At 41.1% G+C, this 25221-nt stretch overlaps 1 protein-coding gene across 2 annotated transcripts in view; it reads left to right on the top strand.

The window, feature by feature from the left end:
- wscd2 (WSC domain containing 2) overlaps positions 1 to 25221 on the top strand; it is a 79868-nt gene that overhangs the window by 2098 nt on the left and 52549 nt on the right. The window contains exon 1 of one of the 2 annotated variants that reach the window (XM_058070035.2): positions 19478 to 19859. The exons of the other annotated variant lie outside the window; for it this stretch is intronic. The gene's annotated coding sequence lies outside the window, so the exon portion shown is untranslated. Of the gene's footprint in view, positions 1 to 19477; positions 19860 to 25221 lie in introns of those variants that run through there. 2 annotated transcript variants of the gene reach the window in all.

Raw genomic sequence — 25221 nt, 5'->3', positions numbered from 1 at the left:
TTGATGGAAGTGGAGCAATCTCAACACTATGAATGACATAATTTCCTTTCCGGTGTGTGTGTGTGTGTGTGTGTGTGTGTCATTGTTATCTAGTATATTAGGTGCACACAGCCATTTAGGAGAGTTATGGTGTCTTATTTTTGCACATACAAATGTAGCAGATGCAGTGTCAGTGTGAAAACTGCCAAAACTGAGCAGAGCTGATGGCTGAATATGAGATTTTGGAGTCGTGTGGCGATATCCAAGCAAAACTACATTTGCATGAACCCCGCGGGTAAGAACTGAAAGCTTCCCCCCTCAAAAATGACCTCTGTATTGTTAGAACGTCTTTCAATCTGAATCGTGGAAAATGAAAAACGGCCGTATCAAAAAAAAAAAAAAAAGGCAGCTTTGACGCTCTTTATTCAACCAAACCTCCTATGAAGAATCATATTGCATATTGCATTCTGGATTAGGTTGGAATAAATGTAGGTGTAGGCGTGCAGACATAGAAAGTCTCATATGTTCTCCGACTATCATGCATCTATGAATTTTGGAGTGAACTGATTCTGCTTGCTGACTAAATGAGGTTGCACAGAAACAGCAATATGTCATGTCTGCTATCATGAAGAATGTAGGAAATTGAGTTTGACCCCAAAGTGTGAAGAATCCTCCGCGTCTTTCACCCATTCACACAGTGCATTGTTGTGAAGTTGTTGCCCTCATTAAATTTTAATAGATTTCAGCTGATCTGTAGTGTTTTTCTCATCACATAAACTTTTACTTTTCATAATAACATGCAACTTTTTGTATGTAATTAACTCATGCACATCATGACCAGCCACAAATCACTTACATGATGGCAGACAGTGGTACAGTGTAGTCACACAGTGTCTGGCACACTTTTCTAACTTTATTTTGACCCGAACACATCAACAGTAGTGCGATTCCAACAACTGTGGCTGCATCTCGCAAACAAGTCTCTCAGTGATCCTCATTCTGACCACACTCGGTGAGCTGTATTCACAGGCGCCCCAAATATCTTTATTTTGCGTGTATGTGTGGTCTGAATAAATGAAAGATAAACTAAAAACGAAGTGGATCATATCACTTATGCATCAGGGGGAGCATGAGCAAGTATTTTTGTCTTATTCCATGTAGTCTTCATAAAACAGGTGTGCTACTTACAATATACAATTTTGTTATTTTTCAATTGGCAGTACACAGACAGTGGTAACTGACTGACTGCCGCATTGACTGGCCACAACATTACATTACATTACACCTCCAAAGTGGCTGCATCGAACACTCTGCCTGTGTGGCTATGGTCAATGATTACACCCCTCTCAATATGTTACATTATACACGTTGTGTGTGGATCTGCAAGGTGGAAAATGAGTACCAAAAGTCACATGACAGTAGTAAAATTGTGCCAAAAGTCACGTGTTGTAGAATTCTTTTTTTGGATAAAGGATTTTTTTTGTACTTGAAAGATTTTAGTTTCTACTTGAATGAGATTATTCATTCATTTTCTACCGTTTTTTTTTTTAACCACAAGGGTCACGGGGGGTGCTGGAGCCTATCCCAGCTATCTTCGGGCGAGAGGCGGGGTACACCCTGGACTGGTCGCCAGCCAATCACAGGGCACATATAGACAAACAACCATTCACACTCACATTCATACCTATGGACAATTTGGAGTCGCCAATTAACCTAGCATGTTTTTGGAATGTGGGAGGAAACCGGAGTACCCGGAGAAAACCCACGCATGCACGGGGAGAACATGCAAACTCCACACAGAGATGACCGAGGGTGGAATTAAACCCTGGTCTCCTAGCTGTGAGGTCTGCGCGCTAACCACTAGACCGCCGTGCCGCCTTAATTATACATTTTTACATTTATTTATAATTAGTGCTATTGGCCAGGGGTGCTCTATAAAGGAGAAAAGTCAGGACAATTGCAAAGTCCCTTGACTGCCAAGGGGCCCAAAAATAGGTAATTACAAATAAAATATGTAATTAATTATTAGGGGTGGTGTGTGGGAGCAACATGATTTTTTTTTTCATCGGACCGAGATTTCCTGGCTGCATCCCTTCTACTGGTTATGATATGAAAAAAATATCACTGAATGGTGAAGAGGATGACAGGTCTACTTTGGAGACTTTGTACGTGAGAGTACATTGGTGGAGAAAGCACTCGGCGAACTCTATCTTCCACCGCTGAGAAAGGCTGGTCATCTCGTGTGATGAATTCAATTTTTTTTTTTTTAGATTATTAGCTTTATGAGCCCTGACTGTCACACACATACACGCAAGTGTTAGCCACATGGCTGCGTTAGCTGGTGTCTGGACCATGATCACACTATGAGCCTCGGAAAATCACCATACTTTTTTAACATGCTACCCCTTCAGTAATTTCCATGGTATGTGTTGACAGTTCCACGTGGCAGACATGATTGCCATTGCTTTGTGGGAGGGGAAAGTGAAAGGATGAATCTGCCAAAAATGTTAGGTAGGTCAAGACACAAGGATTGCTCCATGTGCCACACATCGGTTTTTGTGATCAGCTTTGAAAGTTATTAATCTGCACTTGCAGATCTCGTGATTTTTCACGGAAATCCTCCAACAGTGATAGGTGGTCAATTGATTGGAGCACCCCTAATTGAAATCCATACATTTATTTTCTATGTCACTTATCCTCACTCGGGTCGTGGGTATGCTGGAGCCTATCCCGGCTGACTTCGGGCGTGAGGCGGGGCACACCCTAGACTGGTCACCAGCCAATCCCAGGGCACATATAGACAAACAACCATTCACACTCACATTCATACCTATGGACAATTTGGAGTCACCAATTAACCTAGCATGCATGTTTTTGGAGAACAAGGAGAACATGCAAACTCCACACAGAGATTGAACCCAGATCTCCTGACTGTGCAGTATGTGTATGCACCGAGAAAATAAGTGCATGAGTAAAATATTTTTTTTTGTAATTTTCCCCTTTAAGCCAGAGTCGACTATACAAGTGTATCAAACACCGTTTGATCCACACGGAATGTAATTAATTCTGAAATGAGTCAACATTGACAAGAAAACACCAAAGTGGACTTTCACTTCCTTTCAAGGTCATCTGAAGTAATTTATGATGACTGGCAGGATAAAACAGACGTGAAGGAGTATGTCACTGAGACAAATTGCATGAGAAAATGGGTCAACTCTCGTGGGCATGCTCAGAATGGAGAATGGTGTCACAATGGAGCTGCCATTCGACAGCTGTTTAAAAATCTATATTATTTCATTGTTAATAAACAGCAGGCAACTGAATCCTCAGGGACAAAATGCTGTGATTTTCAACATAATGAACATTACATTGACAAATAGAATGCTGATAATTATACACCTACATTTCATCGTAGCGTGTATGTATGGGGCGCCAGTTTGCACATGTCAGTACGTGGGTGTGCACCAGCATGTGAATGATTTTCATTGAAGTATTATTAGCCCTGCAGGCCGGGTGTAGTTGGCAGTGCTTTAAAAACAATTTGACACCCTGCAATTTCCTGATGACACAAACCCCAATTACCAGATTGAGTTTTTTCTCCTCAATAGTAAACAAACACTTCAGCGAGCACACAAAGTAAATCATTTTGGTGTAACGTGCATGGATCTGGCAACATTGGAACAGTTTATATTAATAAAATATGAAGGAAATATATCGTAGACAGGAATTGCAGCAATGTTTTGTAATCACATGCCGCAGAATGCTGTTGTGGATGACCACAGGGCCTGGTGGTTCACATTTAGGCGCTATAACTGTATCATCATGGCAGTGATGTGCAGTCAGGGGTCATGATGAAAAAAAATAAAAAAAATTTCTATGACCCTTATCCTCACTAGTGTCAAGCGGGTATGATTGGTCGCCAGCCAATCCCAGGGTGCATATAGACAAACAACCATTCACACTCACATTCATACCTATGGACAATTTGGAGTCGCCAATTAACCTAGCATGTTTTTGGAATGTGGGTGGAAACTGGGGGAGAACATGCCAACTCCACACAGAGATGCCCGAGCAGGGATTCGAACCCTGGTCTCCTAGTTGTGTGGCCTGCGTGCTAAACCCTCTCCACCATGCAGGCTGTTTTTCAGTTCATTAAAAAAAATGAATAAATAGGACTAAGAAGTATGTGAAAACAAATTGGAGACATGTTTTAACCAAAGTGAAGTATTACCTTATTTTACTTGTTATCCTCTTAATGAGCAACCTGAAGTAACATATAAAAAAAACTCCAAAGGAGTTAGTGCTTCACCAGCCATGATCCTCATTGCACATCACTGCATCATGGCAATGTTTCAGCGATGGTTTTTGAGCAGAAAGGCAGAGTAGACTTCAGAACTGATCCAATCTTTAGTGTCTTCTTGTTAAAGACACTTAAAGTACTGCAGTTGAATCTACTGATTAAAAATACATGAGCAAGTCTTTCCTAATCCTATTGAGAGACAAGTCCCAATCTTCAAATGATAATGATCCTGACGGTAACCATCTTAAAGTGGCTGCTGAAGTCCAATATCGGATTTCGAGCTTGGTTTATGGTTTTTAACACCACTTATACTCGCTTTTCCTAACTCCAAAGACAATCACTGCAGTTTTCTGTTTTTATTGAAGAAGAAAAAAAAACCTGGCACATTGAATGGCTGTTTCATTTGATGCAGTTGCTCAGTGGTTGAATGGGATTATAGTCTCTTTTAGAGATTGCTATGCAAATTTGTCTGTCATCTGCATAATTAACGTAGCATATTTTGTTGTTTTTCATAATCTGAGCGAGTGGGAGCATGTGGATTTGATGAAAGAATGGAGCCTTGGGGATCTCGGCATGACATTTTTCCCCCTTAGATGCAACAAAGACAATTTTGAAAGAAAATGGGCAATACTGGTGTCTAGACTAATTCCTAAATGATCTCCTGTTTGTGGGAATCCAAATACAAATGTTGGTCAGTTACAGTGGGCTGTTTTCATAACATAAAGACCTTCTCTTTTGCGCACACACATACACACACCCCACAATACTTCTTTGTCTCTGTTGTCAGTCATCATTCACACTGCAGGCATTAATAATACAAAAGCAGGCAGAAGAGAAGAGGAGGAGCTCTGAGACAGTTTGGCAGCTATGAAGGATTGGAATAAAGCCACTTGAAAGAATGTGTCTCATGTCTGTAATTCTTTTACCAATTTTTAACGCTTCTGGCCTTCACAGAGAGGACAGCTTCATTGTGCTGTGCTGGACAAAGAGGCTAGGACTGGATTGCAGGAGGAATATGGATCGTGTCCAGGCAACTCATGCTCCCCACTTGTCCAAAGCTCTCAACTATATGAAACAAGACTGCAGACCAAAACATCCATAACTGTGTCGGATCAGTCTAATGAGAAACAACAGTCAAAGGGATCAAATGAAACTCTGTGAACGAGTCATTATTTTTTCATAGTGACCGAAAGATGTAGGTCTCCAGTAATACTAGCCCTGGCAGCAGCAGTGACACTGAGACACTTCCGGAATAACAATTACAGTCAAGGTTAAATTTCGCAGCCACAGTTCCTCAGTATATCAAATCTACAATGGAATATATTTGTCAATTGATTATTTGTTTGCAACTGCCAGGCATTTAAGTCGAATGCTTACTATATATTGTCATTAATTATAAATATTTCAAATTAACGCATTGCGCCCTTTAAATTATTGAGGATCTATTTTGTGGTAGTTTTCAAAGAGACTGCTGAATTATTAATGCCTGCAGCCACGACTGGGTTTCATAGATGAGGGCTGCTGCTACCTTCTTCAATTCTGCCACACCTGCTCTTTCCTTATGCAGACACATGGCCTTTATCAGAAGCAGACCTGCTTTTTTCTTGACTCCCTTGACCACCGCAGTAAGAGTATCTGAGCACATTTCATTACTGCTGGTTACACTAGAACCCCATATGTCACGCTGCTGCCATGTGTTGCCTGAGAGAGCCATAATCAGGTTTCACAGTGAAGGCCAGCGTTGAAAAGAGAAGGCTTTTTACATTTAGGACGAGCACAGAGCATCCTCACATAACTCTGACTGCTATGATTAAGATTGAAAGTTAATGCAAAACACTATGACACTTTTTTTATGTGTGTTAATGGAGTCAATAGAAGCTTATCAGTCTAATACTTGTCTCCCACATAGCTTCTCGGAAGGTCACACTGAAAATAAGCCAGGGTCGCTGGCTGTCACCGGATCTTGATGTATGACCTCTTTTCACACACAGCATTTCCATTTATCCAGATGGTCCTTATCACCTCTAAAATAAGAATGATGCAGCACTGAATAATAAACAGAATAAATCAGGTCCTATGCTATTTCATGATACTGTATCTTTAATGCTAAATGACAAATATCCCCTGATTTAACCATCCTGGTGAGTGGTGATTCTTTGCAAATGATGATGATGATGAAACTACAACGCTCATGCGATAACTGTTGTTTTCAGCAGCAGCAAGGTCACTCTTTTGTTATGAGCGTGGAGGAATTGTAACACGAGCAAATGCATGCTCATACAGTAGTGTATTACTGCTATAGCACTAATATAGCCTAATAAAGACTACTGCGAATACCCACACAAAACAAAGTGGTGCATACTGCAAACCTAACACTTAGAGCAAGCTATTAATGCTTCTCCACAGGATCATTGATTAACAATCCGTGGTGTTGCTGCCACAACCAATGATGCAACCATCCATGTAAGATACAGTTGCTTCAGTGGGATGAAGGTCCAGGATTTTATTTACCGCATTTTCTCATATAGGCATCTATCAAGTGATGAAGGGAGGGGGTGTCTAATGCGGGCCGGGGGGATAGTGTCGCTGGGCTGGTAGGGGTGCTTTATTTGTATAACTGCCATTTTTAGAATCATATTAAGCAATCGCAGATCTAGATCTTTTTCATAATTTCATACATCATAATTTGACTTTTGGGGTTTTCCCATTATAATTTTCAATTCAATTCATTTTATTCATTTAGCACCAAATGACAATGACAGTTATCTCATGACATTTTCCACATGGAGATCACATTTGTAAATGAGAAACAGAGAACCAACTGCAACCTCACATGAGCAAGCACTTGGCGATGGAGGCAAGGAGAAACTCCCTTTAGGGAAGAAACCTTGAACAGAACCAAGCCTCTGTGGGGCGGCCATCTGTCTTTACCAGTAGGATTAAAATAGGAAAATAGAGGGAAAATAGATGGAGGTCTTCGTCTTAGTCCAAGGAACATACAGGAGTGCCTCTGATACATATCAGTGTATCAGGAGCAGTTCTAACAACATGCTTTAGCAAAGAGGGACGTTTTGAGTTGGTTTAAATTGGGAAAGGCTACTCAGATTAAAAAAATATTTCAAATTAATAAATCATGTATTTTGTGGTTGACTATGGCCTATTATTAGACAAAAAATTACCACATTTAAGTTTTTTTTAACCTAAATTAAGCATTTTCAAGCATGAAAAATCCCCCCAAAATCCAAATATGATCTATAATAAACAGTAGCTATATAGTAATAAAATATTGGAAAATACAATCAAAGACGTCATGATAAGTAGTCTTTTATACTGATCAGTAGGTGTCAGTAATCTTCCTTTATTGTTTGCTCAGACTTGATTTCTGGAACAACATGCTTTTATTTCAGGTTTGAATGATTTTGATTTTGAACAAGCACAATAATAATAACATCATAACAATAATAACACCGGCTACTGTTGCAGCCGTAATCCACTCCAAGATAAAACTCATTCTGAATTCAGGATGTCACGTTATGTTTTTATGGTAGGTAGGTAGGTTTAGGTAGGTTATTTAGTTATGTCATGACTGGAGGGATGTATCCAGCCATCCATTTGTTTGCTGCTTATTGGAGGGGTTCTAATAATGTTTTAAAAATGTATTTACAAGGTGGTGAACAGCTTTTCTATGTTCTAACAAAAAAAAAGATGAATAAGCATGGAAATTTACTTATCAAGGATGGATATGGAACCACTTCACAGATAAATGATGGACTACTGTATTAGTCAGACAATGGAGTAACTGTTAACTGCAAACATAGAGGCATTCAACATTGTGGAGTGAGCACAAGAGTTTCCTGGAACTCTAAACTGTGGAAAATACATTATCTCCATATAGTGCAGTTGTTCTCCATTGTTTTCTGTCATGCCCCTTCTGAGGGACAGAAATATTGAAATTGTATTGAGAAATAATATATGTATTAATATGTATTAATATGTAATAATATAATATGTATTTATCTGTACTCTACAGACTGAACTCAAAACTTAACCCAGTGAAATACAACAAAATGAAGCGCAGTGATGCGCACACAAGCACCAAGGGAGAAATTGTATGATGAGGATGACAAATTCATACATGCTGGCAGGTCTGCACTAATATTGAAAGTCCTCCCTGCCTCTCACTTCCTCCCGATGGGTCCCCTGCATATCTCAACCCCCCGATGCCCAGTGCTTTTTATTTAAAAATGAAAAATGTACATTATGAAATTATTGACACTACATGTCAATACTGTGCATTTTTACACAAAAACAATGGAACAGTCTTGTTTTCTTTAAAACACCATGTAGGTGTCAAGTTAAGTTGTATTGAAACAATTAGGAGATGTGGAGGATTCAATATCTGATATTCATATAATCTGTTTGATGCATCCATCTTCTGTACCGCGCTGGGCATGCTGGAGCCTATCCCAGCTGTCTTCATAACTATGGACAATTTGGAGTTGCCAATTCACATGTTTTTGGAATGTGGGAGGAAAACGGAGTTCCCAGAGAAAACTCACGCACACACAGGGAGAACATGAAAAACAGAGATGCTGTAAATCGCATCTGGGAATCAAACCGGGGTCTCCTAGCTGTGTGGCCTGGGCGCTAACCACTTTTCTGTGCAGCAATTTTCGGTAAAATGGGGTTCAGGCTTAGCTGCCAACCTTACTGAGTATTAATTGACAACCCCTGGGCTAGAAAAACAAGTGACAGCGATCCATGTTTAGCTGGCAATTCATGTTGAGAACACTTTCTGGCAACCAAGTTCAAACCAACAGCCTTGACAATTTCACAACAATACCACAATAATAGCACTGACTGATATTGTGTTGTGATTAGTATATGTTTTATTGGCAGTGATAGTCATTGACAGCTTTATGAACCCTGCACAGAGCTCGGGATGAGTGACAGCAAATTTTCTTTCGCTGGAAATTTGGCATGAAGACCCATATTATTATTATTGTAAGATTCATAGTGACACTGCAATCACGACCCTTTGAATTTATTGCTGCACACTACAACAGCTGCCATATTAGCTGCCTAGCATATCCCATGTTACATGGACACAGCTTATATAGACAGGCGTGGTCTACATCTACATCCATGCTTCTGGTACCAGTTTCGCCCTGAATTCCTCAAGGGTCAGGATGTTTAGGGAATGTTTTGGCTGACATGTTTTTTCAACACAGCATGGAAGTCAGGAACAGTATCTCTGGTTTGGTTGTCTCTTTTTTCAGGAAGAGTGACCGGAGGGTGTATTCCAACTGTAAGGGCATCACACTCCTCAGCCTTCCTGGGAAAGTTTATTTCAGGGTGCTGGAGAGGAGGGTACGACCGCTATCGGAGGTGCAATTGGGTACATGGGAGTTTGCCCAACCGGTCTGTGCTTTGTGGACTTTGAAAAGGCTTTCAACCGTGTCCCTCTAAGGGTGCTCTGGGATTATGGGATTGGTGGCGCGATACTACGAGCCATTTGGAAGGTTGAGGAGTTTGGTGAGGAGCTTGGCTATCCGGGAGAGGCTCAGAGTAGAGCCACTGCTCCTTCACATTGAGAGGAGCTAGTTGAGGTGGCTCGAACATTGAGTCCATATGTTTTCCGGACACCACCCTGGTGAGGTGTTCCAAGCATACCCAGAAAGCCCCGTGTCAGACCTACAATATGATGGAGGAATTAGTATACCTCACAGCTGGCCTGGGAACGCCTTGACATCCTCCCAGTGGAACGTAAAAGGTAACCGGGGACCGGGAAATCTAAGCTTCCCTACTGAGACTGCTGCCCTGGCAACCCAGATAAGCAGAAGACAGTTGATAGATGGATGGGCGGTCATTAGTGGCCTACCTTTATATCATTTATATATATCTTTTATTCTCTTTAAATTTAGTGTGTGCAACTTACATACCGGTGCACTCTATAGTCCAGAAATTACAGTAATTACAGAACATTTTATGACTCCTGCACTGTGTTTATCTGCACTTAGGGAAGAACACTCAAGAATAGGACCCATACATTTTCCATTACTGACAAAAAGAGATTTTTTATGACTATTAAGGGTTGCATAAAAAACTTGTCAGTCTAAGAGCATAAGCTTTCAGTGTGGAAAAGGTTGTCTTGAGCTCACAATTAAAAGTAGTCAGTCAACACCCTTGAGCTGTATTACACTGAAAGATTGAAAAGACTGCAGAGTGGGAGTGTTGTATCAGTTTAAAGGTCAGCTTACAGTCCAGCTATTACGGCTATTGATCACACTTTTTCACACAAATTCCCTAACGGCGTACAAAATAAATCGTTTCCCATTAGCAAAAAAGATCATTGCAGGGAGTGAGAAGACGAGTAGTGAGAAGTGAGAGAACCTAAATATAGTGTTTTTATTGGGTTGGTTTCATGTTAATTTTTTCATTTATTGGTGATCGAGCCCCTAGAGGTGTCAGCTTGAATAGCGCTAATAAATCAATACAGAGGTCAATGAACATGACACATGATTATCAACTGTTTGACATGAGAAAGTAACTTGTTCGCAATCTCTGAAGTAAATGAGAAAGTGAATGTCAAATCAATGGTGGCCGTTTTAAAAAACACGCCAGTTGTATTGATGTATGCATGCCATGGTTTCCATGGCAATTGTGAAGTGAATATTAACTATATATTTACATGTTTCAATTTATACAGCACCAATGCAGTTTGTGGATTCCTAATTCCTAATAGGAGCCATGTCAAAGACACACTAGATAGACAAAAGTGTTTGGCCACATGATCCCTGTACCTACAGGAAATGAAGATGGAATAAAATATAGTTCAATTTTAGTAGTGATAGGTCCTCCCTTGGCATCGAAAAACAGCTTCTACTAGTCTTGGAAGACCTTCGACAAAATGTTAGCGTTTCTGCAGGAATCTTTGCCAGTTCATCAAGTACATTTGTACTTGATGTGAGACCTAAGAGACTGCCTTTCTGCTGACTAATAATAAATAACTTATAATACATATATATAAAGATACTTATAATACAACTACAAAACAGCATGAGTTCATTCATTCATTTTCTACCGCTTATTCTCACGAGGGTCGCGGGGGTGCTGGAGCCTATCCCAGCTGTCTTCGGGCGAGAGGTGGGGTACACCCTGGACTGGTGGCCAGCCAATCACAGGGCACATATAGACAAACAACCATTCACACTCACAATCACACCTATGGACAATTTGGAGTCACCAATTAACCTAGCATGTTTTTGGAATGTGGGAGGAAACCAGAGTACCCGAAGAAAACCCACACATGCATGGGTTGAACATGCAAACAGAGATGCCCGAGGGGGGGAATCAAACCCGGGTCTCTTAGCTCTGTGGCCTGCACGCTAACCACTCGACACCGTGCAGCCCACTGCACGCTAACCCCTCGACACCGTGCAGCCCACAGCATGAGTTATTCATTTATATTTTTAAAAGAATGTGATTGAGTGAAGCCATGAAATTTAAACAGCAAAGCGGGGAGGGCTGACTGTATGTTTCATTTTCGTGTGTAACTGCAAATGTGGTGGATTCAACGACCGCCAACGAAGTGCGAAATCCCAATGCTTGACGAAAAAAACATTTTCACCGAAGCATAAAGAGCAAACATATTTTCTGTGGGAAAAAAAATCTAAGAGAAATAATTTTTTGGCGAATGCTAAATTGCTAATCCACGTTATGTGAATCCCCTGTACACTACTTGGCTGCAACCACGGACTGCTGATTCACTCCCAGCTAGTTTCAACTAGTTTCAACTAGTCTGTGGTCTAAACATATGGGAATTGGAGGTGATTTTTTTAATTTAAAAAATAAATTACATGTGTTGTGATCAGTGTAATCTAGCTGTTTGCTGGTTGTACCTACCAAAGCTTGCGTACATGTGCAGCTTGCATCCGGGCTCTCCCTTTAACCCGGTCAGTTGCAGCTCTGGCGTTTCATTGATGGAATGCTGGAGGCAACACAGTCTTTTCCCAGGAGTACTTTTCTGATCTCATGTGACAATTAATAGTGGCTTACCACTTCAAAACATGTCATTACCACAAACAACAATAGCATTCTGTTGTGAGTGTTTACAAAGGCTGTGGGCGGTTTGATTTCATGAGCTTTCCTTGAGAAACCTAAAACTGAGCAGAAGTCAGTGACAGAGTGGATTATTGATGTCTGTGAAAGGTAGACAACATTCAAACGGAAATAACTGTTTTTTGGAGTGACCTATATCATATTGTGTATGTGCCCCTTGTCACATTTCAAAGACACGTGACAACCTCATTTCTCATGAAAACCCACACCACAAAGTTTCCCCTCAGACGTTTTCCCCATCGGGTTTCTCATGAGGTTTTGTTTGCAGCACCAGAGCAAGTCCCCTGGGTGGAACCTCCTTCGGAATACAGACAGGAGATCTATGGGATTGTGCATTCATCTGTCACTGTTAGACTGGCCCCATGAATTGTGTTCTATGGAAATGGCGCTGTAAATATTCCAATGCAAAAGAGATAAAAGGGAGATCAAGAGTACCACTGCACATTAGTGGCTGAGTTAATTGTTGGATCCTTTGCATAAAATACATTTGACAGATCTTGACATGAAACGGGCCCATCGGTGCAAAGATTTAGTTGGCCACACGCTGAAAATGAAATGAAGGAACATTCTCTTCACCGCCTGTCCACCCCCCCACTTCATACCACCGCCAACATGTTCCCCTGAGAGATGAGATTTTGTACAATGTGACCATTATTATCTATTTACTTGTGTCTTTGCATCTGAGTGGGTGTTAAACCAGTGGCGATCACATGGCTAACTAGACAGATACTGCATATGTGAGCTCCCACCGTGTCGGCTGACCCAGTGTTTTAGCTCTTGCTTGATTGAACCCCCACTCGCGACCTCTAATAATGTATACATTTGTCTCGGGGAAGGACATGAAAACAAAGAGGATGCTTTGCATTTATTTGCAAATGCAGAGATGCGGGGGCCTTTGGATGTCCTGTCTGTGTGAATAAACCAACAAATCCTTTTGCCCCCCATAAACATATACATTTTAGGATGCTGTTGTTTGGCCGTGGTCCCGTCCTGTCTGCTTTATTCAGCGTGAGTAATATCGCCACTTGCGCACTGGCGATTTTTAAAGTGCCTCTCTAAGTTGGAGACCATCGCTGAGTCACCATACAGAGAAGAGTAATTGTAGGTGACAGCACTACGGGCGACAGCACAGACAACAACCAAACCATGAATTAATGCTGCTGGAATATGCAGAGTCATCTCTGTTGTGTCAGCACATGATCCCTTAAGGGCAGGCCCACGTTTTAATAGCCTACTCAGTCTGCTGATGATCTATAAGACATCCCCTAACCTCACAGGTGGGGCAACGTTTTTTTTCATTAACTCTTCTTTGTGTTGAATTGATTGAGGAGTCTATATGCTTGTGTCCTCTTGGATATCCTTGCTTGCATATCTCGTGTACACAAGCTGCTGGCATGCGAATCTACGTGTGTAAAAGATCTAGGCGGTACAGTTGCTCTAAGACAGTGATTTAATTGCCGGGACTGTCAGGGATGAAAGTGATGGGCCTGATTGAAGAGACACAGTTTACACACAAGGAGATTTGTGCTTCTACAGAATGGATCATCATCCCGATCTCACTGTAGCAATCCTGCGTGCAGCAGCGACACACAGTTGCTGAACATCTGGAGGTGGCTTTGAGAGGGGGGAAGCAGATGCAGATGTCAGGATTAAAATCTAAACTCACAGCTGGCAAAAAGACCCTAAAAAAAAACCCTAATTGTTATAATGTAATTCTTTGTATAAAAATGTCTGTATCCATAAGTCCCTTTTTGTAAACAGACTTGTTTATTATTTTCTTGCAGTGAGAATGTTGGACACCAACTGCTACAAATGACCACCATCTGGCCACACACATACACACACACGCAGGCACGCACATGCACACACTTATTTGTCCCTTACCCGAAAGTGAACCTAACCCCAATTCACACATGTGCACAGAAACACACACATTCTTAACTATCATACATGAGCTTGATTTATGACCTCAGGAGGAAAGTGACCCCCCTCCTCCCGAATATGACCACACACTTGCCTGTGATTAACACATGCTACACAAATACATGAAAACAAGGTGTATATCTACACAATCCAATGACTTCCAACACAAACAACAAACAAACAATGCTTGGTTTTAACTAAAGTGGTACAGAACAACACTGTATCATTCTGAAAGGTGCTTGCCTTATTTAGCAACATGAGAAGGATAATGCAGTATAAGTCTGTACCACGGCACAGTACAATGGCACAAAATGAAAACTGAGCATTAACATATTTTCAACTGCATTTCACTGTGAACATATAACTACAGTATAAACATATAAACTAAAGAAAAATAGTGCACTGAATATAAAATGTATGTACAATGCTCTACAAAACAAAATTGTGTTGTTTTCAATACTTCTAAGCAGTCTAAACAAAAGCTCTGATGCACAGTGTCATTGTGTCGGATGCTATCAGTTCTATTGCCATGTTCCATTTTTCCAGCGATGCAGTCAGCAACTCCCAGCAGACAGCCATTAACTGAGCTGGCAGGAGAGCTATTTCTTATCGCACCATAATTTCCTTTTCAAATAGGTGAACTCTTTTGGGGGTGTTGTGCATGAAAGGGGCCTATATAAACTGCACCAAGTGATCAAACTAGGTAGATTACTCGCATGCTCACACATGCAGAACTTTTGCTCACTTCACACTGTGTTCTTAATATTAGAAAAGTGATCGTAAAAATAAGGATCCTTTTTAAGGGAGCCTAAGTGCAGCTAGAAGAAATTGCCAAGCTTACTACTCTTGTAAAAATATTCTTTAATGACTTTTTGGCTCTAAATTGGCCCACTTTCAGTTTGTTCATATTAATAGTAAACTTTGGTACACGCAATAAGTAAACAGTTCAGTTGCCCAATTGCACCTTAGCAAAGTGTGGCTTATAGCGGTGTGGCTTATATAGATGTATATATTTACAAATCTATTTGTCTCTCTAAATTTAGTGAGTGCTGCTTAAACACAGGTTCATCTTATACACCGGAAATTACGATACATGTACTCCTGAGTTGAAGCAGGTGCAAGAAGTAGGTAATGCTTTCAAACGTCTGTGCGGGGCAACCAAATCTGCCAACAGAACTAAATCTGCAGCTGAAATGCTACTGCGACACCACTGGGACAGTCCCTCTCCAGTGCAAGTGAGGTCACTACCGACAGCCCCATTTGTTTACACTCTACCGTTTTGGTGTTGAAATAAAACTGTCATTGTTGTGTTGCATTTGTGTATGACATCGATCAGCAAACGATGATACACTACAAGGCATATAAGTCACAATAATAAGAGCGTAAGTAAAATTATAATAAGTGGAAAGCAGCGTACTGTACTAATGCGAATTCAAGATGGTATAATCGGGGGTCCAGAGGTTTGTTCAAATCAACAGGCCGCCAGTACACATGTCCTCGAGGGAAAGAGTAATATAATAAATTTGGAATTTTCTCATGTTCTTTCCTAATTGCTCTGACACTGCTCTGCATTCACAACTGAGTGCTATAAGGCAATGGTGCTCTTGAAAAGTCTTTTTTGGAAGCGGGGAAGAATGTGCGTCAGGAAATACACTTCTAAAGCGGAGAAGGCAGCACTGGTGTTTGAGATCCCACTGTTGATGATGATGGGTGTGAGGAGGAGTAGTTGTTGGGTATTGCGGAGGCAGGGATCCGACCTTTTCTCCGCTTGGTGACGTCATGTTATGTAAATTAGATGAGTGAATTTACTCCCATCACAAAGTTTGGGTCATACTGGTGATTTTTCTCATTTATGATGCATTTATCTAACCATTTTTAAACTACAACCGTGTGAAATAGTAATATCAAAACCGAATATTTTCTTGAAAGAAACTGTGTGTACAAAACACGGGTACAATTTGCTACATTTAGGTATGTTGGACATGACACTGAAAAAAATGACCTTACATTTCATGGAGTCTGTGAACACAACGCCTCATTGTTCATAATAACACGCTTTAAAGTATGATTCAAAGCGCCCTGTTTCTGGTCGGGATTGCCTCTCTGTGGCGCCTTGCTGGTCTCCTCGAGGGGGGCCAGCCTTGGCTTTGCCCGATTCCGTGGGGCCAGTTGTTCTCTTTTGGTGGGGGCTCGGCCTGGCTGCGTGGGGCGGGGACTGGGGGGTAGGAGGGTGGCCCTCTCCTTTCATACATTCTCAGTGACAATTATACATTCACATATATGCGCACATTTATGCAATGTACATTCACGCCTTATTGATATTTGGATCAATCCGCCCACCACTACTGTAGAATCTTTACGTTAACGATCCAGTATAGTGTATCCATCTGATAACATAGGCACCACAAGCGAAAGTGTGACATTGTGTCTGCGTGCTCCCAAATACTAAGGCTGTACTCACCAAGTACGGATCCTCAAGTTTTGCACACGTTTTTACAAATAGACGCACTTGGAAGTACCACGGCTTGACACAATACAGACATACTTGGTGGCTGCATGGAGCGGTCGCTGTGTGACTGGCCAATCACAGACTGTGAAGAGTGAATACGTTCCACTTTATGCACCAACAAGTGATTGTGAAGTTGAATCAGATGAAGAAATGTATGCGGAGATAAGCAAAGCAAAAGGAGAAAGCAAAGAACAAATACAGATACTGGACCTGGGAGAGCCCAAATGGGAAAACAAGAAATCAAGTACTGCAGTGTCCTCAGTAAAGTTGACACTGGCATCACAGGATGGTAAGTAAAAAAAAATACCACTGAAGGAAGTTGGAAATACTACGGATGATCAAAAAAGAAACAAACCATAATTAAAAATACTTAAACTGAAAAATAGGAAGGAATAGTTCCATTTGGAACTGAGAAAGTGTTTTGCAAGCCTAGATGTAGAATATGCAGATATGAACAGTAAATTTGACTTGATTGTGGCAGCTGTAGAAATAGCTTCTAAGGGAAAAAAAAACACAAAGCAGACATCTGAGGAAGACAAAATGAGGAGCTTGATAAGAAGCGTAAAGAACTCAGAAAAATAGAAAACAAATCAATGTAACAAAAGACTAGAAGAATATACTGAACGAGTAAAAATAGTCAGGAAAAAGGAGAAGAGCCGGAAGTAGGAATAGAAGAAGAAAGCAAATTGAACCTTCCTGGAAAGTGGAAAAGGACCAACACACATCTTTTTCGAGGGGGCATTTTGTGATGGCGGTGTATTGCTCATCTGAATGCATATGGATTTGAAAAGCCAAACTCTTTACTTAAGTGACCCCACCAACTAACCGGAACTTCAGTACTTTATTCATTACTGAAATCCAACCAATGTTGCCAACTTGGCAGTTTTGTCGCTCGATCCGGCAACATTCCAACGCCCCTTTCTGAAAAGCAACTAGCGACAAATCTAGCGGCTTTTTTGTGTTATTGTTAGGGAGTTTCTAGTATGCTGAAGCACATGTTGTTCTGCATTGTGATCTCAATGAAAGTAGGGGTGTTCCAATCAACCGGCTACTGATCGGTATCGGCTGAATATCAGTGAAAAAGGATGGTATCGACATCGGTCGATATTTGCTTTAAAACGCCGATCCCTGCGCCGAACAGCTCCACTCTCACTGCAGCATTTAGAACATGTCTGCCGTCTGTGGGACTTCCTGTCTAGGAAGTTCTGTCTTCCTGCGTAAAAAAAAAATTCTCACTGTTTGAGGCTCGCGATGTAATCATACATCAGGCAGCGGCTGTACAGCCCCGGTTGCAACCCGCAAAAGTGTGGGCAAAATTCGGGTATGCGTACCGCCTCAGTACAGATTTAGGAGCATGCAGACACTATGTAGCAGGATCATGTGTGACGCGCAACAAGTGTGATGTGTGAGCGTTTGTGCCGTGTTTGAAATGGGCGTTGTGAACACTGATATCACACAATCTTCTCTCGGGGCACAGACCAGGGAGTCAGCTGCATCTACGCTTCAGAAGGCAGCGCATGCGGCTGGAGCAGAGGTGGATAAACCTGCTTTTCATTCAGATTTCTAATATATTCACTAGAAGATTCACTGTGCTGCTCATGAACCACACTGAATCATGTTAAACAAATCATAATCTGTTTTCGCTGTTCAGAACTTTGAGAGGCGCTGACCGGGATACAATCTTGAAGTTACATTATTTTGACGAAATATGGACTACTTTAAATTAAGAAAACTAAAATCAAGTTTATGTGTAGTTGTAATTTAAGGTGTTTTTACTCACTCTCCAAGGGGGGTTTGCTTTTTTCCTACAGCATTTATACTTCATCAGATATATGCATATTATATGCAAAATAGAAAAATAGATTATGGCATCATTACATGACTTCTAGGACAGCCAATAGCCACTTTTCTTACCTAAAAGTTGGAAACAGTGAATCTGCCCAGAACCCGACTCAACAGGAAAGTCACCTTTGAGTCACTACACTGCCGATGGGGATGTCATATTACTTGATGTAAAAAATATCTATCCCTTTAATGTGTAACATCTGCACAGATGTTGGTAACTGAACGTGTTCATATTGAAATGTTTGCCCCCAATTTGAAAACAAGACTGCCTCTATGTCAAGTGGTTGTAATCCAGCAATTTGGAACTTCTTGGTTTGGTTGTTTGCAAGATTGGGCAAAAACTATTGAACTCATTTTGTCATAGAGTTTGTCTACCATTTAGTGTCTGCTACCTACAGGATTGTTTTATGGACAGCAGTGAACACGTTTTTTAAATGTTTACAAAATGTCTTGCACTGCTCCTTTAGTAAAGTACCACAATAGCCGCTGACCTGGAAGGCTGCCATTGTTCTGCCTTGGCTGAGGTCTGCTCTATTGGGTTTATTTTGAGTAAATGACTTAATATTTTGTTTTAAAAATATCCACAGTACTAATCAATACACTTTTTGGGAGCAGTGGTGCGCTAAACGTGTGCTGCGTGTCCCAGAAAGCAGGGTCCGGGAGTTAGAGCGCGTCCACTGCGCCCCTCGTAGTATTGTGTGTTGTGTTGTGTCTCTTTAAGTGCAGCAGGCAGTGCTGTTGGTCCGCGTTGGAGCGCACTGTGCGGCGCTGCTTCTCCGCAGCGTACAGAGCCGTCCTTCACCTCGGACGGCCGATTGAGGCCATAAGCTCATCCCGCAGCCCGTGTCACATCCACGCCGCGGTGGAACAGATGCCAGGGCGGGGGAACAAGGAGGGTGGGCTGCCTGGAGCGGACGGGTGAGCCTGCAGGGGCCACATGAGTTAGTGCCGTGCTCACAGGGAGCTGGAAGCGGCGTGTCGCGGCACATCTGCGGCGCTGTAGATTATTGAAGAGCAGTCAGACAGTGTTAGAGCTGATAGGACTACACAGGGAAACTAAATACAATGTGAACTGCTTCTTGAGAGAACATGTTGAGTTCCCACAGATGTCGTGGAGATAAAACATCCAGAGCGATGAGAGTGCCATGACAAACCTGCTTCTGAAACCCTTTCCTGACTGAGGTAAGAGCTTTCTAATCGAAATGAATGTCAATGTTAATGACGTATAGTGTGCACTTTTACGTGCGTTCCAAAAGTGCTTCGAAGCACTGCTGGTAAACATCAAACTCAAGCAGCAGACAGCAGCTCTCCATATTTCACTCTGGAGTCTTTTTTTATGTGCTGCCACTTGTTAAGGGAAAGCGTGACCAGGTCCATCAGCCAGCATTTTTCTATTTTAGGAGCAACAGCAAGAATAAAATAATACGAACTTCTGCTTGTCTTTTATATAGCGACAATTGCATGATAAGTTTTGCTTGCCTCTTGTATTTTCACTAACATATAACAGCTATGCCGAGGAAAGATGCATGCAAATGCTTGGATGAAGCTCCGGAGAGTCAACAATCATTTACTCTCAAGTGTGAAGAGGCTGACTTTCATTTGAGCCTTCCTGCTAATTTTTAACTAACGTGCCAATTCAGATGCACACCGCAAACCCAGAATAAACCAATTTCTCTCAATCTTCCAGTTGAGAAGATTAGTGAAATACTGATATTGTTTGCTGTACACTCAGTGAAAACATCAGTGGACATGCACAGCATTATGTCAACTGAATCACTCAATTACTAGAGGTATTACTCATATTGTATAGAACAGCTCTTAGTATCATATAGTTTGTACAGCACTGCAAAAACCTCACGTTTAATTAACACATCTCTGACAGTGTCACGCAAAACTGAGCCTTATTATCTTTGTAAAGGCAGACTTTTTCCATCCAGCTCAATATGAAGCATCCAGGGAATGCTCTACTTTAATTTAATTTGAAATGACCAGCTGGCTACATCTATGCAGATTTTATTTATAGACTATAGATATCTGAGCACCTTTCATTTGTATGCTTTGAAATATTGACACTTCACAGAATTCTGTTAATGATTTTAAAGAGTGAACGTGTGCACATTCAGCAGAATGCATGCACCTTCCCTTCATTGTTTGTGATGGCCTCAGTACACTGTAGATCACAGTATCGAACTATGTGCTCAGCGCTACTTGCGAAATGCTAGAAAAATGGTTACGGTGGTTATAAAAAAAAAAAAAAGATTTCTTAGGTCGCAAAATGAGCTGATGAATGGCAACTAATTGGTCATGCTGCTGGGGATGCCAGTAAATAAGAAGCATAGAGCACGTTAGAGCCCTAGTTATACCAGCGCGGACACAGAGCTCAGTTCATCACTTCAGCATCCAGGCTGAGCAGAATTGATCAATAGCAGGAGTGTCAGTGTTTAACAGAAATTATAGCTCCCCTCCCTGTTGCTCTGTGCTGTAACACCCCTCTAATGGAACTTTGAATCCTGTTATAGTATTATGGAGGTGCACAAACGTGTGGGCACTCATTAGAAAAAATAAAATCACATGATTTGTACTGCTGGCAGGGGCTATGTCGCCCTGCTGGCTCTCTTCTCCCCGAGGCAGAGGTGAACAAGCGTCAGAGAACTATGCCAACTAATGCAATTCATATTTGTGTGCTCAAGAATGAGAGCGTGCTGTTCCCACTGCTGCTGTGAATAATCACGGTCAGAGTCACAGAATTTTGTGCCACCAGGAGCATCTCTCGCCACTATCACCGCAAAAAAAAAAAAAAAATGGAGCCGCAGCCTCAACAATTACACGGCACATTTGGTGTTAAATTCAAGGGGAGTTTAAGCTTGGCTTCTCCTGCAGAGCAAAAGCCAAAAACACTTCTCGCAGACCTGAAGTCTTGTACAGCGACAAAGTGGATGGCAGCGTAGTGTGAAGGTTTTGAATTCCTCCAAAGCTTATCTTTTCATCCTCTTGGCGACCTCTCTGGGACATACCGTGGATCATATCCAGTGGCTGCTGGCTTTGAAGATGGCCGAAGGAACTGACTTGGTTTCTTATGCTTGACATTACACAGACACAACAGAGATGTCGTATGTCTGCCGGACAGTGTACTAGCTCCTGGTATATCACCATCAAGAAAGCATGTCAAGATCCTCATTAGAGCTCCTACAGAAATAGCCTGGCATTAAATACTCTGCTGTAACAGGCAGTGACGTGTGGAACCTCTCAGGCTCTTGATAATGTCAGCCGTGCAAGAAGTAGAATCGCACATTAGTCAGCTGAATTAAGTATTTTACTGTAACTTGTTTTCCTTGGGAGAAAATTAGATTTTTGGAAGGAGTATAATCTTTCAAACACAGTTATCTCTGCACAGATCCAAGGAGAGGGTCAACCTTGCTTCATGCACATCTCAGACAGATTTTCAGCTTATGGGAGGATTATTCTCAACACTAGACCTTTTTTCCAGAAGACACATCCAGATAATCACTACATAGACAGGTGGTAGGGAAATACTAAGTGTGTTGTGGTGAGACAATGACCGTATGAGGTATGATTCTTTCATCAAAAAGTAAAATATTCAGCATATTTATCCCTATACCAGGATTCACAATGTTTGTGTCTTGAAGCGATTAAGGCAAAATGGAGTGCACTACGTGGCTGAACCCAGCAGAGGTGCTGTTAACGTGAAGCACAGTGGAATCTCAGTTTTTATCATAAATTCGTTCCAAGAAGTCAGAGAAAACTGGAACATAGGGAAACCGAATCATTTGGTTTTTACCCTTTAGAAATAAAGTCAATTCGATTAATCTGCCCAAATGTGTTCATAGAAAACACATTTTGGTGTTTGAGAATAATTATAGTTTTACACCCATAAAATACAGCAAAATACATCAATTTAAAATTATGAATGAAACTGATAAATGAACATCACTTTTACCTTTATAATAACTTTTGATTTTTGTGTGCAAATGAAGGTTCCAGAACAATGTGACATCAGCTATGGCAAGTTTGGCTACATCCACACAGGCCTCCGCTTTAGCACAGCTCCTTCAGCCAGCTTTATTCTAGTCAATACACTGGAATGGTAACAGGAGTTTAAAAAAAATCAATTCTTAACTCCTAGTTTTTATGGCCTTTTTAGTTAGGGGCTATTTCCACTAAGTTTTTTGCCGCTGCTTATGTACAATAACAGCGTTTTTGTGAGTACATTTCAGTGAAGTCTTTGAAATTAGCAACATTATAATTTTTTCCACAAATTTGACATACGTGTACATGGGAATATGTCAGATCCAGAGCAGATGGCTGTGCGTGCGTGTCACCCAATTTTATGAGCTTGCTTCTCTACTGAAGAGTACATTTATAGAGTATTAAAATGTTTTGTATGTGACAGATAACTAGACAAGCAATTAGTATGCACACATGCGTGCAAATAGTTTTTTGCATCTTGGTGTGAATGCTGATCATGATGCAAAACATGCTTGTTATTTTGGTGTACCTTAAGAAATCAAAGTTTGAAGCAGAACTGGAGGTAGGATGCTGAGGTGCTGAGGTTCTCATTGGGAGTGACCAGGATGGATAGGATCAGGAACGAGCACATCAGAGGGACATTACATGTTAAAGGCCTTGGAGATAAAGTCAGAGAGACCAGACTGAGATGGTTGGGACATGTCCAGAGGAAGACCAAATAGGAGGTTTATGGATGTAGTGAAGGAGGACATGAGGGTAGTTGGTGTGAGAGAGACAGATGCAGCAGACCTGGTTGGATGGAAGAGATTGGTTTGCTGTGGCGACTCCTGAAGGAAGAAGTCCAAAGAGAAAGAAAGAAGAAGACCTTAATAAGTTTGATGTTGGGAGGAAATCTGCCAGTAAATAGCTCAAGAAAAAGATGCTTTGTGTGTTTTTTTTATTCACTGAAAATTCAGAGCAACAATGTGTTGCATAATCTATGTATAATTCACTTTATGAACAGATGGACAAGGTTATGAATAGAAAATTTACAACATAATTCTTAAAACCACAACTGCAACATTCAATTTTTATTTGCCCCATTGAGTGAAACAATGTAATTTTCATTAGTGTGATTTAGGAATATAAATGAAGTGAATCAATTTGTATGCCACTGCTTGGGGTTTATTTTGGATCCACACATAGATAGGCTTCATATTTGCTTAGCAATAATGGCTGAGTGTCTAAATGGCAAACCCACGGGTGAAGCTTTTCAGGCGTAGAATTGCATCCTGCTGAGGGAACAGATGTTGTCTTATTCTGTCAGGTCTGATATGAAGACAGGATAATGTATGTGTGTTGTCTATGTGGAAAACTGATGCGCCCTCTTGTCCATTTTCTGATGCACGGCCTTTTCAACTGTGTTTCCTTGCTGACATCAGGGAACACATATTGCAACACAACTGAAACATACAGTATAATAGTCTATTGTCCATCAGAAGTCAAAATGGCTATTCACAACTTCATGTTACTCGTTTTATTCCCAGTTCCTGGCTTGGAACTATGTCTGTCCTTTTCAATTAAAGCAATAATTTCAACAATGTGTATTACTGCAGTGTAGAACTGTAATGCGTCACACTGAGAAGTGTTTATTTTTCTTTTTTCGGTTATATTATTTGGCAGCCTGAGATGGAAACATATTATTGAGACCTCTAGTATGAGGCAGTGCTGTTTTACACCACAACAACAATACACATATTGTATGAACACCACTGTGAAACATTAAAGGGGACCTGTTATGCTTTTTCCACTTTTCGGACCTATAAATGTTGTTAGAAGGTTTTATTCCTGCCAAGGTTTCATATAATGAGGTTTGGGAAAAGCTGGACTATCCGCCAAACTGTTGCTGAAGTCTGATGGCTTTCCAACACTACCTGGTCACGTTGAAGAGTCACAAGCGCAAGCCATAAGTAACAATTTATAAGTGTCCAATTCATAATTCATTACCTGCTCTCTGATGTCTGTAGTAGCTAATAGCCTTTTTCCACCATAGTCAGTGGTCTACCCGAGTTTTTTAAACACGGGTAGTCCCGCAAAAACGTGTAATGAACACATTTCCACCACCGATGTTGTGCCAACTAATTCCTTATTTATTCCTTATCAACTCCTACACTGATAAAAATTTGAAAGTGGGTTTCGGCAGTAGTCTCGTAATCTTTGGGAATGATTGGCCATGGGTGGAATAAATTATATTAGACCGTTTTGGAAATCCAAGCAAATGCTGGAAAAGGTGCAGATTCTGGAAAATCTAGAAAGCTTTCTGTGCAGGTTATTGTGTGTAACTGCTCTATGGTCCACAATTCAATACAAAGGGACAAAAAATGAGCACAATAGGTCCCCCATGGGCAAACAAGTAATAAGAAAGGGGTGGCTTAAACTCCAAACAGGTATTTCATCACTCACAAGTGACCACCCCACAAGAGTTGAACTTGTGTTTATGTGAGAACAAGGAGACAAGGAGGGGCGTGAAAGTAATTGAGTAAATGGAAAAAGGTGCCAAAGAGAAGTGGTCAACCAG

Source organism: Doryrhamphus excisus, linkage group LG3 (genome assembly GCF_037039965.1).
Source record: "Doryrhamphus excisus strain RoL-2023G ecotype Guam linkage group LG3, RoL_Dexc_Guam_v1.1, whole genome shotgun sequence".
In the NCBI taxonomy this organism is placed as follows: domain Eukaryota; kingdom Metazoa; phylum Chordata; class Actinopteri; order Syngnathiformes; family Syngnathidae; genus Doryrhamphus; species Doryrhamphus excisus.
Note: the sequence above shows the minus strand (reverse complement) of the source record. Positions and strands in the feature narration are given on the sequence as shown.